The 11,165-nt window shown below is 50.7% G+C and overlaps 1 long non-coding RNA gene across 1 annotated transcript; it reads left to right on the top strand.

The window, feature by feature from the left end:
- The first annotated feature begins 387 nt into the window (after window positions 1–387).
- LOC143822019 (uncharacterized) lies at window positions 388–5,091 on the top strand. The gene is made up of 3 exons (XR_013226016.1): window positions 388–650; window positions 3,408–3,534; window positions 4,461–5,091. It is a non-coding gene; the product is annotated as an uncharacterized LOC143822019 (long non-coding RNA).
- Window positions 5,092–11,165: the final 6,074 nt, after the last annotated feature.

Raw genomic sequence — 11,165 nt, 5'->3', positions numbered from 1 at the left:
TCCCACGTCCTCCTGCTGGAGCCGGCCAGGGCTGCAAGTTTAATGAGAGCAGGACTGGCGTGCGGGAATAAGGGAGGCACAGCTGTCCAGCTGTGAGAAGCAGCAGCTGTGGGGATTTGATACAGGCTTGCCCGGAGAGCGGTACGTGCTGCTTGGGAAGCTTTAGCAGCCCAGGGCGCATCAGCAAAAGCTTTCTCTCCCGAAAGACGGTCAGAGGAACTGAATGTCACCAAAGGCATCCAAGGAGTGTGAGGGAGCAGCCCCATGCAAAAGGAAATGACATGCACAGAGGGCTCCTGAGGCTGATGGAAGAGCAGCCTGGAATGGCACCTTCCCAACCTTTCTTCCCACCCACCCTCCCTCCCTCCCTTCCTGCACTACCGCCCCATTCTGCCTGTCATGAGCTTGAGACCTCCTGCATTCAGGCCTCCGTCTGCTCACACCACAGAGAGAGAGAGAGAGAGAGAGAGAGAGAGAGGTTTGCAGCTCTGCTTGGATTCATCATCATGGGTGGATTGGCCATGAACTAGACCCTGCCTGAAACCAGCCATTCCCAGTTATTACAAGCTAGAGATGCTTTTGAAGATATCCTCATCTAAATTCCTCTCTGCATTCTGAAATTCTGAAGAACCCGGGCTTCTTTCCAAAATGTGAATTAGGAATTCTCCATTTTCTGTTGTGTGTGTATCTGTGTGTGTGCATGTGTGTGTTTAACTGTACCTCCTCTGGACCGAGGAATCTGCATGTGCCGTCTGCTGTAACCTCTGGTTTCTTCCTGCTCCTTCGCATCTGTGTCACACGTGCATCTGTGCAGTGTTAGAACACGGGGAAAAGTCCTCTTGATGTCAGCGTAACTACAGATGGGTCAAGGCTTTTTGTGGGATGCTTTGTCCATGTGCTGGAGCATGCATGCACATCAATAAAACACCACACCAAAACAATCTGGAAGCAAAGAGGCAGCTGTTTTATCAAAAAGCCTCTGTGTGCCTGAGTCCTTTGATAGAGCTGGGGAAAAGTCTTTGTTAAACTGGAATTAAGGAGGCAGGGAATTGGCGCAGAGCAAAAGGCCACATCCAGAGGTGAGGTGGGCAGTGCCTAGGGAAGGAGCTCAGTACCCTGAAGCTGGCCTTTCCTCCAGGGGAACTGATCCTTGCAGTCTGGGGACCAGTAGAGGGAGATCTGAGAGAGCTCCAGACCCCACCCTGGAGCTTGGAGACCCTCACTCAAATGAGCCCTGTTATTTTAACACCACCTGGTAACTTCCTTAAGCAAATCAAGGAGAATGGGCTAAAAATATTTTAAATACGTTTCACATTTAGCCCTGAGCTGGATGGCCCAGGCTAGCCTGATCTTGTTGGGTCTTGGAAGCTAGGCATGGTTAACCTTGGCTGGTCCTTGGATGAGAGAGCAGCCAGGATGCCTAGGGTTGCTATGCAGAGGCAGGCCCCGAAAACCCTGTGAGAGGTCGCCATGGCTCAGCTGGGACTTGATGGGCCAGAACTATGGCTCAGAGGAAGGGCCCCTGCTTTGTGTGCAGAAGACCCCACAGCTCAGTCCCCGGCATCTCTGGGTAAAAGGACCTGAGAGCATGCAGAGCCGCTACCAGTCTGAGCAGACAATGCTGACATATCATGGTACCCACCTCAACGCTGACATACCACCTTGGCGATCACCAAAGCCAGAGGCGGTGCGTGGGAGGCCAGGGCCACTCCTACATGCCGCCTCTGGCTTTGGTGATTGCTGAGGAGGCCGAGCCAAGCCGAGGCACACAGCCCTAGTCTTCCCGAATCTTCTGCCACCAAAAAAGGTCATCTGCCCACAAGCAGCTGTTCTCAGAGAACAGAGGTGGGGGAAAGGAGCCCTTTGGTCAAAAATGCTCCATTGCTGAAGCTATTTTCCTGATCTTGAAGGTTTCTTAGGAAATCGGGACCATTGCCTCTCCTTTCCCCCTCCTGAAGGACAACAAGAGTGGTGGATTCAAGGCCAGAGAAATGTGAAAACCTCCCTGAGTTACTAAGGCCGCATCCCCTCTGTGTTGTGTGACACCTGGATTCAAAGAACACCTATTGGCTAGGGGAGCAGCAGCAGCAGCAGCAGCAGCAGAAGAGCTGGTTTTTATATCCCTTTTTTCTCACTTCCTAAAAGATTCTCCACGTGGCTTGCAATTGCCTTTCCTTTCTCTTCCTGCAACAGACACCCTGGGAGATAGATGAGGCTGAGAGAGCTCTGACAGAACTGCTCCGTGAGAACAAAACGATCAGGACTGTAACTAGCCCAAGGTCACCCAGCTGGCAGCACGTGAAGGAAAGGGGAATGACACCCTGCTTGCCAGAGGAGAAGCCGTGACTCTTAACCATTACACCAAACTACGCAGCGTGTCGTGAATCACACAGTTAGCACCTTCAACAGTCAAACTTACTGTGTTCCGCTCTGGCAATCAGAGGTCAGCTGCAACCCCCAGGTCTGTTCCATTCAGCATTAAAGTACTCAACGGCCCGTGTTAGTAGCCAGACCCCTCCTTGCATTGAGGGGCAGTTTGCCCACAAACACCCTTCATCAGTGTATCACTCTGTAATCACATCTTGGTTCTGGAATTGTACAGATGGAGGTCAGTTTTCCCCAAACTGACCAGCAATATCTGTGTCCACCCAGAAAACAGGAAAGGTACTCTCCAGCCAGATGCCATGCTTTCCAGGAGCTGCCTGCCCCCCCCCAGGTGACCCATAGGGGCACTCAACCATTGGGTTTGTCTCCCCACTTTGGAAACCATGTCCATCTGCACGTCACTGGAGCAACTAAGAATGTAGGTTACCATCACACCTTCATTGCTTCTTACTTCCTGCTACAAATATAGATCTCCATGGGTCATGATTAATATACCTACCATTCATAAACCCATTTCCTGTCCTCTAATCCCAGGATAATCAAGGCACCCTTTGCATTTTTGCTTAAATCAGTTGATGTAGCAACAACTTTTTTTGCCTGGGAAATCTGTTAAGGGTCCACCCAGAGTGATCACAGGTGCTGTCTCTGTCCTAGGAACCACCAGACAAGAACATTGCCTGCCTTCTACGTTTCGCTACCATACCCATGCAATCTCATCAGCTCGTTGTTTTAGGGGCCACTTTAGCCTCCAGATACGAATCTGGCTATTTAAGGCACAGGCCAGAAACAGACTGGGTGTATGTTCTCAGATCCAAAATGCATATTCCCCACATTCATAGGCTCTTTACCCTTTCCAGAAGCACTGGCCATTTCTCCTTGGATTTCTAGCCATCCTTTCCTTCCCCCTATTGCACCTTCTCACCTCTGTCTTTCCTCTTGTATGTGCTTATCTTAATCCGTGGGCAAGCATGCTAGTCATTTTAATTTGCCTTTCAATAAAAATCTTTTCAATTTTATTTCAGGCTGGTCTCTGTGCAAATTTCTAAGGGGAAGACCCTTAGAAGCGCTCCTGCTGCCATTCCCATCAGCCATTGGGACTCATGAACACGGAGGCTCCATTAAGCTGTTGTGGCTTTCTGCCATTGGTGGGTAAGTCATCCCTGATATTGACAGCAAAGCAGTGGTGTCCAGCATCTGAATGTGGAGGTGCTACTGCTCCCCAGAGTCTCCCTTCTGCTTCCTGAACACCCCCAAGACGGCTGGTGAACCTCACCAGTGTCTCTCCCGAAACAGTCAGAAGTCTTTTCTGTGCAGTGACCAGTCCCTTCCTCCTCCCCCCTCCGGAATATACTATTTGAGGCCAACACCTCTAACTGCACCTTCTTGCAACACCTGCCACAAGTAGGCAGCATCCTGCTAAACCCAGTAGTTCCCCCACCCTGCATACCCTGAAGGGGGGCAGCTGCCAGGGCTCAGGGCTTCTAGGTGCCAGGACCCCTCCTTTCCTGCTCCCTTGCAAGGGCTCTACCACTTGTGTCCCCAGTTGCATCCACATCTGAGTGCTGCCGGGGAGAGGGTTGCGGGATGGGCAGCTGTGTGGTAGGAGCTCTTGCAAGCCTTCAGGGGAAGGAAAGACAGGCATGTGGGTGGCAGGAAGGGAGGGTGTCAGCAGGGCAGTGTGGTGGCCCTTGGGTACTCCCTGCTATAGGGACGCCAGCCTTCAGGTAGGACATCCTTCCAAGTTACAGCTCATCTCCAGACTACAAAGATCAATTCCCCTGGAGAAATGGAGGCTTGGAAGGGGGTACTCTTTTTATTCTACTGATGTCCCTGCCCTCCTCTGGGCTCCAACTCCAGGAGTTTCCAACCTGGAGCTGGCAAATCTACCCCCAACCCCACTCTCCTCTTGTGGCCTGGGGGGTCCTGGCAATCTTGCCCAAGGCCTCCAAACCTCGAGAATCATAGAGTTGGAAGGCACCTCCTGGGTCACCTAGTCCAACCTCCTGCACTGTGCAAGACACTCACAACCCTATTGCTCATCCATTCTAACCTGCCACCCCCTTGTACCTTCACAGAATCAGCCTCTCCATCAGATGGCTATCCAGCCTCTGTTTCAAAATTTCCAAAGATGGAGAACCCACCACCTCCCGAGGAAGCCTGTTCTACTGAGAAACCACTCTGACTGTCAAGAACTTCTGGATGTTTAGACAGGATTTCTTTTGCGTTAATTTTATCCCAATGGATCTAGTCCGTCCCTCTAGAAGCAACCCTGCCTCCCACCCCTGGCTGCAGTATAGCTCAGCTTTTTAGCTCCTGACTTTGTTGTTGGGTTTCTGTTCCCTTTTTCGTTTTGTTTTGCAGTAACACAGAGGCCATGTCACCCTCTTTAAACAAACCCCAAACGGCAGCCCAGTCTGAAATAGAGATGCCCCTCTTGTACCTGCAGTCGAGCCGATTGAGGCTCCTGGCTTAAAACATCCACCCACCCACCCCAACCCTGGGAGAGGCCTAGCCACGTATGGAGAGGAAAGGACACCCATCGCAGGTTGGGTCTCCAGGGGAGAGCACACCAGACCCCTTGCCTCAGCCCCCTCCCCCCACCTCCACCCCTGATACAAGCTAGAACTGCTGATCCTCGGTGGAACTCCTCAGCAGCCTCCTTCTTGGGAGATGGGGTGGGGGGGGGTAATGATATGCCAGGGGAGAGCGGGATCCAAACCCTTCCTGACCCAAGGCAGCCAAGTTCCCTGGATCGATGGCGAAGAGGCTCTTTCATTTTCCTCAGGCATTTCGCTGACGGATGGAAAAATCAATGCCCCACCGAAGAGAGAGGAGAGGGGAGGTGGGAAGGAGGGGGGGGAGGAAGATGAAGGGGAAAGGGGGGGGGAAAGGAAGGAGGGGAGGTGGGCTGGGTTGAGCCACAGCAGCCTCTGAATTGCCAACTAGCTGGTTTTAAGATCGGCCTGCCCGTTTTGCACAATATTGCTCCCATGATTAGAGATGCTTCTGAAACACGCCTCATTCTGTTTTTCTGGAGTTGCAATCCATCCACTCTCTTTTCCAAGGTCGATGTGGCACGTGGGTCCTCCTCCCAGATTCTGTTTTGCATTTTGCAATTTTTCAGCGGAGCCCCTGAGCACCAGAGCTTTGCCACGGGGTTTAGCGACTTCCGTTCCGAAGCATCTCTCCCACCCCACGACCACTCCAACGAGTGTTCACAAAGTAGCTTTGTGCTGAACGAAAACACTGCAGTGAGACATATCGTTTCCTCAGGATTCTCTTTGTGTGATGGTTTCCTAATGTGCATCTGCAAGAGTCAACCACCACACACAAAGGGCCATGACACAATCATGCCTGGGACGTCACCAACTGGTGGCTGTTTTATTCTCAGTGTTGGAATACTGCGTCTGTGCCCAAGGCGGGGTAAGGCCAGCAGGGCTCAGCTGTCACCACAACCGGGATGGCTCTGGTGTGGGCGCATGCTGGGATTCCCGTCTTTTCCCATACAGTCCATGGTCGGGCCTGCAGCACTGCCCTCTCGTTGTGCCTCCCCAAGAATACATGTGAGTGACCTCTGGCTCTGGATGCACACAGGAGGAAAAGATGCAGGAAAGGAATAGAATCATAAAATCATAGAATAATAGAGTTGGAAGGGACCTCATGGGTCATCTAGTCCAACCCCCTGCACTATGCAGAAATCTCCATCAATAATCTTAGAAGATAAACCAGTGGTAAAGAACAGCAGAATGCTTTGCAGAGAGACATTCAAATCACCAGTGAAGGCTCAGAAAGGAAGAGAACCATTCATCTGTACCGTTGAGAAGAATTATAGCAAGGGATGCTCTGATCCCTGCAACTTAAGAACATATGAACAGCTGTGCTGGATTAGACCAGTCATCCAGCAAGTCCACACAATGGCCAACCAGTTCCTCCGGAGGTTCAGCAACAGGGCAATGGGGGAAACTGTCATAACAAACACCAGAAGAGCCCTGCTGGATCGGACCAGTGATTCTTCTAGTCCGGTATCCTGTCCCACACAATGGCCAACCAGCTCCTCTGGAGGGCCAACAATACAACAGAGAAACTGAGGCCTTCCTAAGGACATCAGAAGAGCTCAGCTGAATCAGTCCGGGGGTCCATCTAGTCCGGCTTCCTGTCTCACACAGGGGCCAACAAGTTACTCCAGAGGGCCAACAACAGGGCAGAGAGGCACGGACTTCCCCTAATGTTTCCTCCTGGACCTGGGACTCAGTGGATTACTGCCTCTGAAGATTAAGGTTCCCTTTAGTCACTATGATTAGTATCCACTGGTAGACATTGTGGTTCCCCCACAAGAACTGGTGTTTGTGGCTTCTGAGAATGGAGGTTCCATTTAGCCATCCTGATTGAAAACCACTGGTGGAACTTTCCTCTGTCCAATTTTCAACCCCCCCCCCCTTTTAAAGACAAGAAGAAGAAGAAGAAGAGTCAGTTCTTAATATGCTGCTTTTCGTTACCCTGTGGAGTCTCAATGGCTTCCAATTGCCTTCCCTTTCCTCTCCCCCCAACAGACACCCTGTGAGGGAGGTGAGACTGAGGGAGCCCTGAGATTACTGAAGAAGAAGAGTTAGTTCTTAGATGCCAGTGAGAGAGCCCTGATATCACTGCTCGATCTAAACAGCTTTGTCGGTGCTGTGGGGAGCCCAAGCCCACCCAGCTGGCTGCCTGTGGGAAGGAGCAGGGGATCAAACCCGGCTTGCCAGATTAGAAGCTGCCGGTCTTAACCTCTACACCAAGCTGGCTCTGGAACCGTTCTGTGCCAGTGAGGGTCTCTATTTAGGTCTGCATCCATTTAGTTCCTTCCCTGAATCTACTGCCAGTAGGGTGGAGTACAAAGTTGCCATTTCTGGGCCGTGAAATTCAGGAATGTTTGGGGGGTGGGGGGTGGAGCTGGAGGAGGGCAGGGTTTGGGCACAGATCTCAGCAGGGTCCAATGCCCTCAAGTCCACCCTCCAAAGCAGCCATTTTTCTCCAGCGGAACTGATCTTGGTCACACGGAGACCAATGGTAACAGTGGGGGGTTTCCAGGTGCCACCCACAGGCTGACAAGCCCAGAGGATGATCTTGAGGGCTGCATTCTTGATGCAAAAACTACTGCATTGGGGAAGACGTGGAGGCTATTTGACTTCCACGTTCCTTTCATTCTGGGGCCCCAAATCCCAATAGGGAACATATATACGAATGCATTTACACCCTTCCAAGTCCATTGTAGTCCCTGGCTTCTAAAAGGCACAACTCTGTTTAGGACCTCACTGATGATCTGCTTTTCCGCACAATATCTGGAGACAGACAAGGGAGGCCTCGCAGCAGGTGTCTGTTGGAGTGAGCTCACTAGATCACGAATCCTTCTCGACGCCTGCAGCACCTCCTGCTTTGCCATCTATAGGGCCCCAATCTGACCCCGGCAATGTGCTTGGGTGGCAGCTGTCACCCACCGGCTATTTATAGCAAACCGGACTAAAAATACCTCACCGTCTCCAAGCACCCTGGACCTGTATTTCAACAGCCAGGCTCACATTGCAACATGCGCACATCATCCTCCCTAAGTTTTGTTAGAGGAAAATGGCACGCTCACATTTGGTTTGCACTTCACATCCAGATGAGAGGAGCACAACCCGTTCTTTGTGGAGCCGCCCTTGAAGAGCTCAGGGGTTTTCGCTGGTGTCGAATTCTGCAGCCGGAATCTTTATCGGAATCTGTCATCACGAACCTCCGTTACCTCTGCCCTGCCTCCAAGTTTGTTTTGAGGGGAGGAATTGTGCTACAGAACATTATTGGCATCAAGAAGATCCCAGGTTCAAATGCTGACACACCCAATTTAAAGAAGCAGCTCTCTGGTGGTGGGTGCTGGGAAAGACCTGAGTCCCTGAAGAGTCACAACCAGGCAGAGAAGATGACAAGGAAAATGGATTGATCCTATAAGGCACCTGTGTGTGTACCTCCAGAGGTCCGTTCAAGGTGTGTTTTTTAAAGACTTAAATGTGCATCTAGGACCCCTTTCCCCACCGAGGTTCACCCAGCCCTGAATGAAGACTGAAGCCTTCTGGGAACCTTCCTTGACATTAGTTCTTTTGGCAGAAAAGGGATTCACGGAAGGGCTCCTCCAAATGCTGTGTGGAACGTGCTCTACCATCACTGTCAACTTCTGGCAACCCTGTAGGGCTTTCAAGACCAGAGAGGCTCAGAAGTAGTTTGCCATTATCGGTGTAGTGACCCTGGACTGCCCCAGTGGTCTTCCATCCATACACCAACCAGGGCTACCCTTCTTAGCTTGCAAAATTGGACAAGTCCAGCCTACCCAGACCCTGGCATAGACGAATTGCACTGGGCTAATGGGTGGTTCCAACCACATCCGGCAGGGGTGGCCAAACTGTAGCTTTCCAGATGTCCATACTGCAATTTCCATGAGCCACTGCCAGCGTTTGCTGGCAGGGGCTCCTGGGAATTGTAGTCCATAGACATCTGGAGGACCGCAGTTTGACTACCCCTGCCCTGGTGTTTCGCCAGGGTTGGGTGCTTCAGTATTATTATTATTATTATTATTATTATTATTATTATTATTATTATTATATTTATATTTATACCCCGCCTCCCCCCGAAGGCTCGAGGCGGCTTACATAAACCCATCCCCTAAAACCATAAAATGACAATAAAAACCAATGATTTACAATAATTGTAACAGCGATGGCGTAGCCTACTCATTTGCTCTCCGCATCCTCATCTACGGTGGGGGGTGACGCTCTCTACCACCAGTTTGTGAGGGGGGGGCTGATCTTCTTTCCGCCCGGCCTCAGTTATAAGCCTGGCGGAAGAGCTCCATCTTACAGGCCCTGCGGAATGCTGGTAATTCCCGCAGGGCCCTCAGCTCTTCCGGGAGCTCATTCCACCAGGTTGGGGCCAGGACCGAAAAGGCCCTGGCCCTAGTATCCAAAGCGGCCATTCGCTCCCAACGCAGCTAGCACGGCGCCATAGGGGGGGGAGGGTGGCGAGGACGCTGGCTGCATCCGGGAGCAAACGGCCGCTTCAGGCGCTGAAGCACCCAACCCTAGTAGCTGTGGCTGGCATCTCCAGAGGTAGGAAGCAACGAGATGGGAGCTGAAGCTAAGACTAGCAGACCACATTGGCCACATGGTCCAGAAAAGCCAATACAGCCACTTGACTCCGGCTGTGAAAGCCTTCAACAGTTCAGTGTTGCTCCTGGTTATGCAGACAGGAAGCCAGCATGACTAGGAAGGTTTTATTCCCTCCTCTGGCCTATTAAAGCCATGAAAAGATGCTCCCACCATTCTCATCAGCCACGCATGTCTTCTGGTTTCACAGCTCTGAATGACCTGTTGTTGTTTTTGGAAGTGTAATTCTCCGTGGTTTTGTTTTTCTTTCAATGCAGGGTATTGTGCAGGGATACCTTACCATTGCTTTCACTTTTGTTTATAACATTCATGTTGCTTCCCCTGTTCAGCATTGAGAGTGCAGAGATTTTCACTGGTAAGACGCTGCAGAAAAACAGTCTTGGCATGATTGCATCAAGATTGTTTTGGTGTGATGCACGTGCACTTGAGAAATTGTGCAAATGGCTAGGATACCTCCGCTGAATCCTGTGTATGATCATATCAAGACACCTTCCCCAACTCAATATAATATTATCAATGAACATGTGTCCATTGATAAAAATGGAGCAAAGTATACCACATTCCAGTTCTAGAAATCATGTTGCAAATTATGCAGAATTATGGGGGACCAGAGTAATGGAAGGCGAAATTCCAAAGACACTACAAAGAAACATAACAAGGAAAATAAACATCCCCAAATGAATCCCATCAGTGGCTCAAGTTGCACTTGTCACGTACACAGGCTTTCTTGGCTGCAGAACGGTCTGCCCAAGGCAGTCAGAAAGGCTCCCGCTCTCCTGGCTTTCCACAAACTATACAACGCTGAATTATTCAAGAACGCTGTTCTGCCAGGTAATAGGGCTGCAATGTACACAATGCTTCACAAACTTCCTTAAATCAGTCGCGCTCTACACTGCTGTGTACACTTTACTGTAAGTAGATTCCTATTCTGCAATTTTTGCATGGCTTAATGTGTCCACTAAATACTTATGCTACGTTTCCATCCAATCTTTTAGATTTCTGGTTGTTTCCAGACTTCAACAATACTAAAACACTGTTTATTGAATGCCCCCATTTCATTGGCTGTATTTGCTCACTGTCATCTGCCCCAGTCCCTGTGAAAAAGAAAAATCTTCAACATAAAGTCAGACAGGGGTGGTGGGAGGAGTTGGGACTCATTGCCTACCTGATTGACCATCTGTCCAATGAACAGCTAATCAGGAAGGCCCCTGGCCATATCCCCAACATCTTCCATGTTCCATGTGGAAGAAGTGCCTTCTCTACTAGGTAAGCCAGCCAGGCAGTTTGAGCTGGGGGTGGATGGGACTGCAGTCAGGGGGGAGAGCTGTTGCCCAGTCACCAACTGGGGCCTTGGAGGGGGGACCAGTCCTGCCCTCACCGCTGCATTGAGAGGGCCAGGAGCTCTTGCGCCAGGCATTTGGTGGAGGCCAGCGCTAGCATCTATTGGGCCCCCAGAACCCCCTCCTAGCCAGCTAAGGACATTCTATGGGTCTGCGGACAAAATGTTACCCGGACATGTTGTGTCTTATTACAATTGTCGATGATGTTAAGACTGTTGACACACTTATCTGAACATGTTATGCTAGGTTACAATTGTTGATGTGAAGACTG

This window comes from Paroedura picta, chromosome 12 (genome assembly GCF_049243985.1).
Source record: "Paroedura picta isolate Pp20150507F chromosome 12, Ppicta_v3.0, whole genome shotgun sequence".
NCBI classification, from domain to species: Eukaryota; Metazoa; Chordata; class Lepidosauria; order Squamata; family Gekkonidae; genus Paroedura; species Paroedura picta.
Note: the sequence above shows the minus strand (reverse complement) of the source record. Positions and strands in the feature narration are given on the sequence as shown.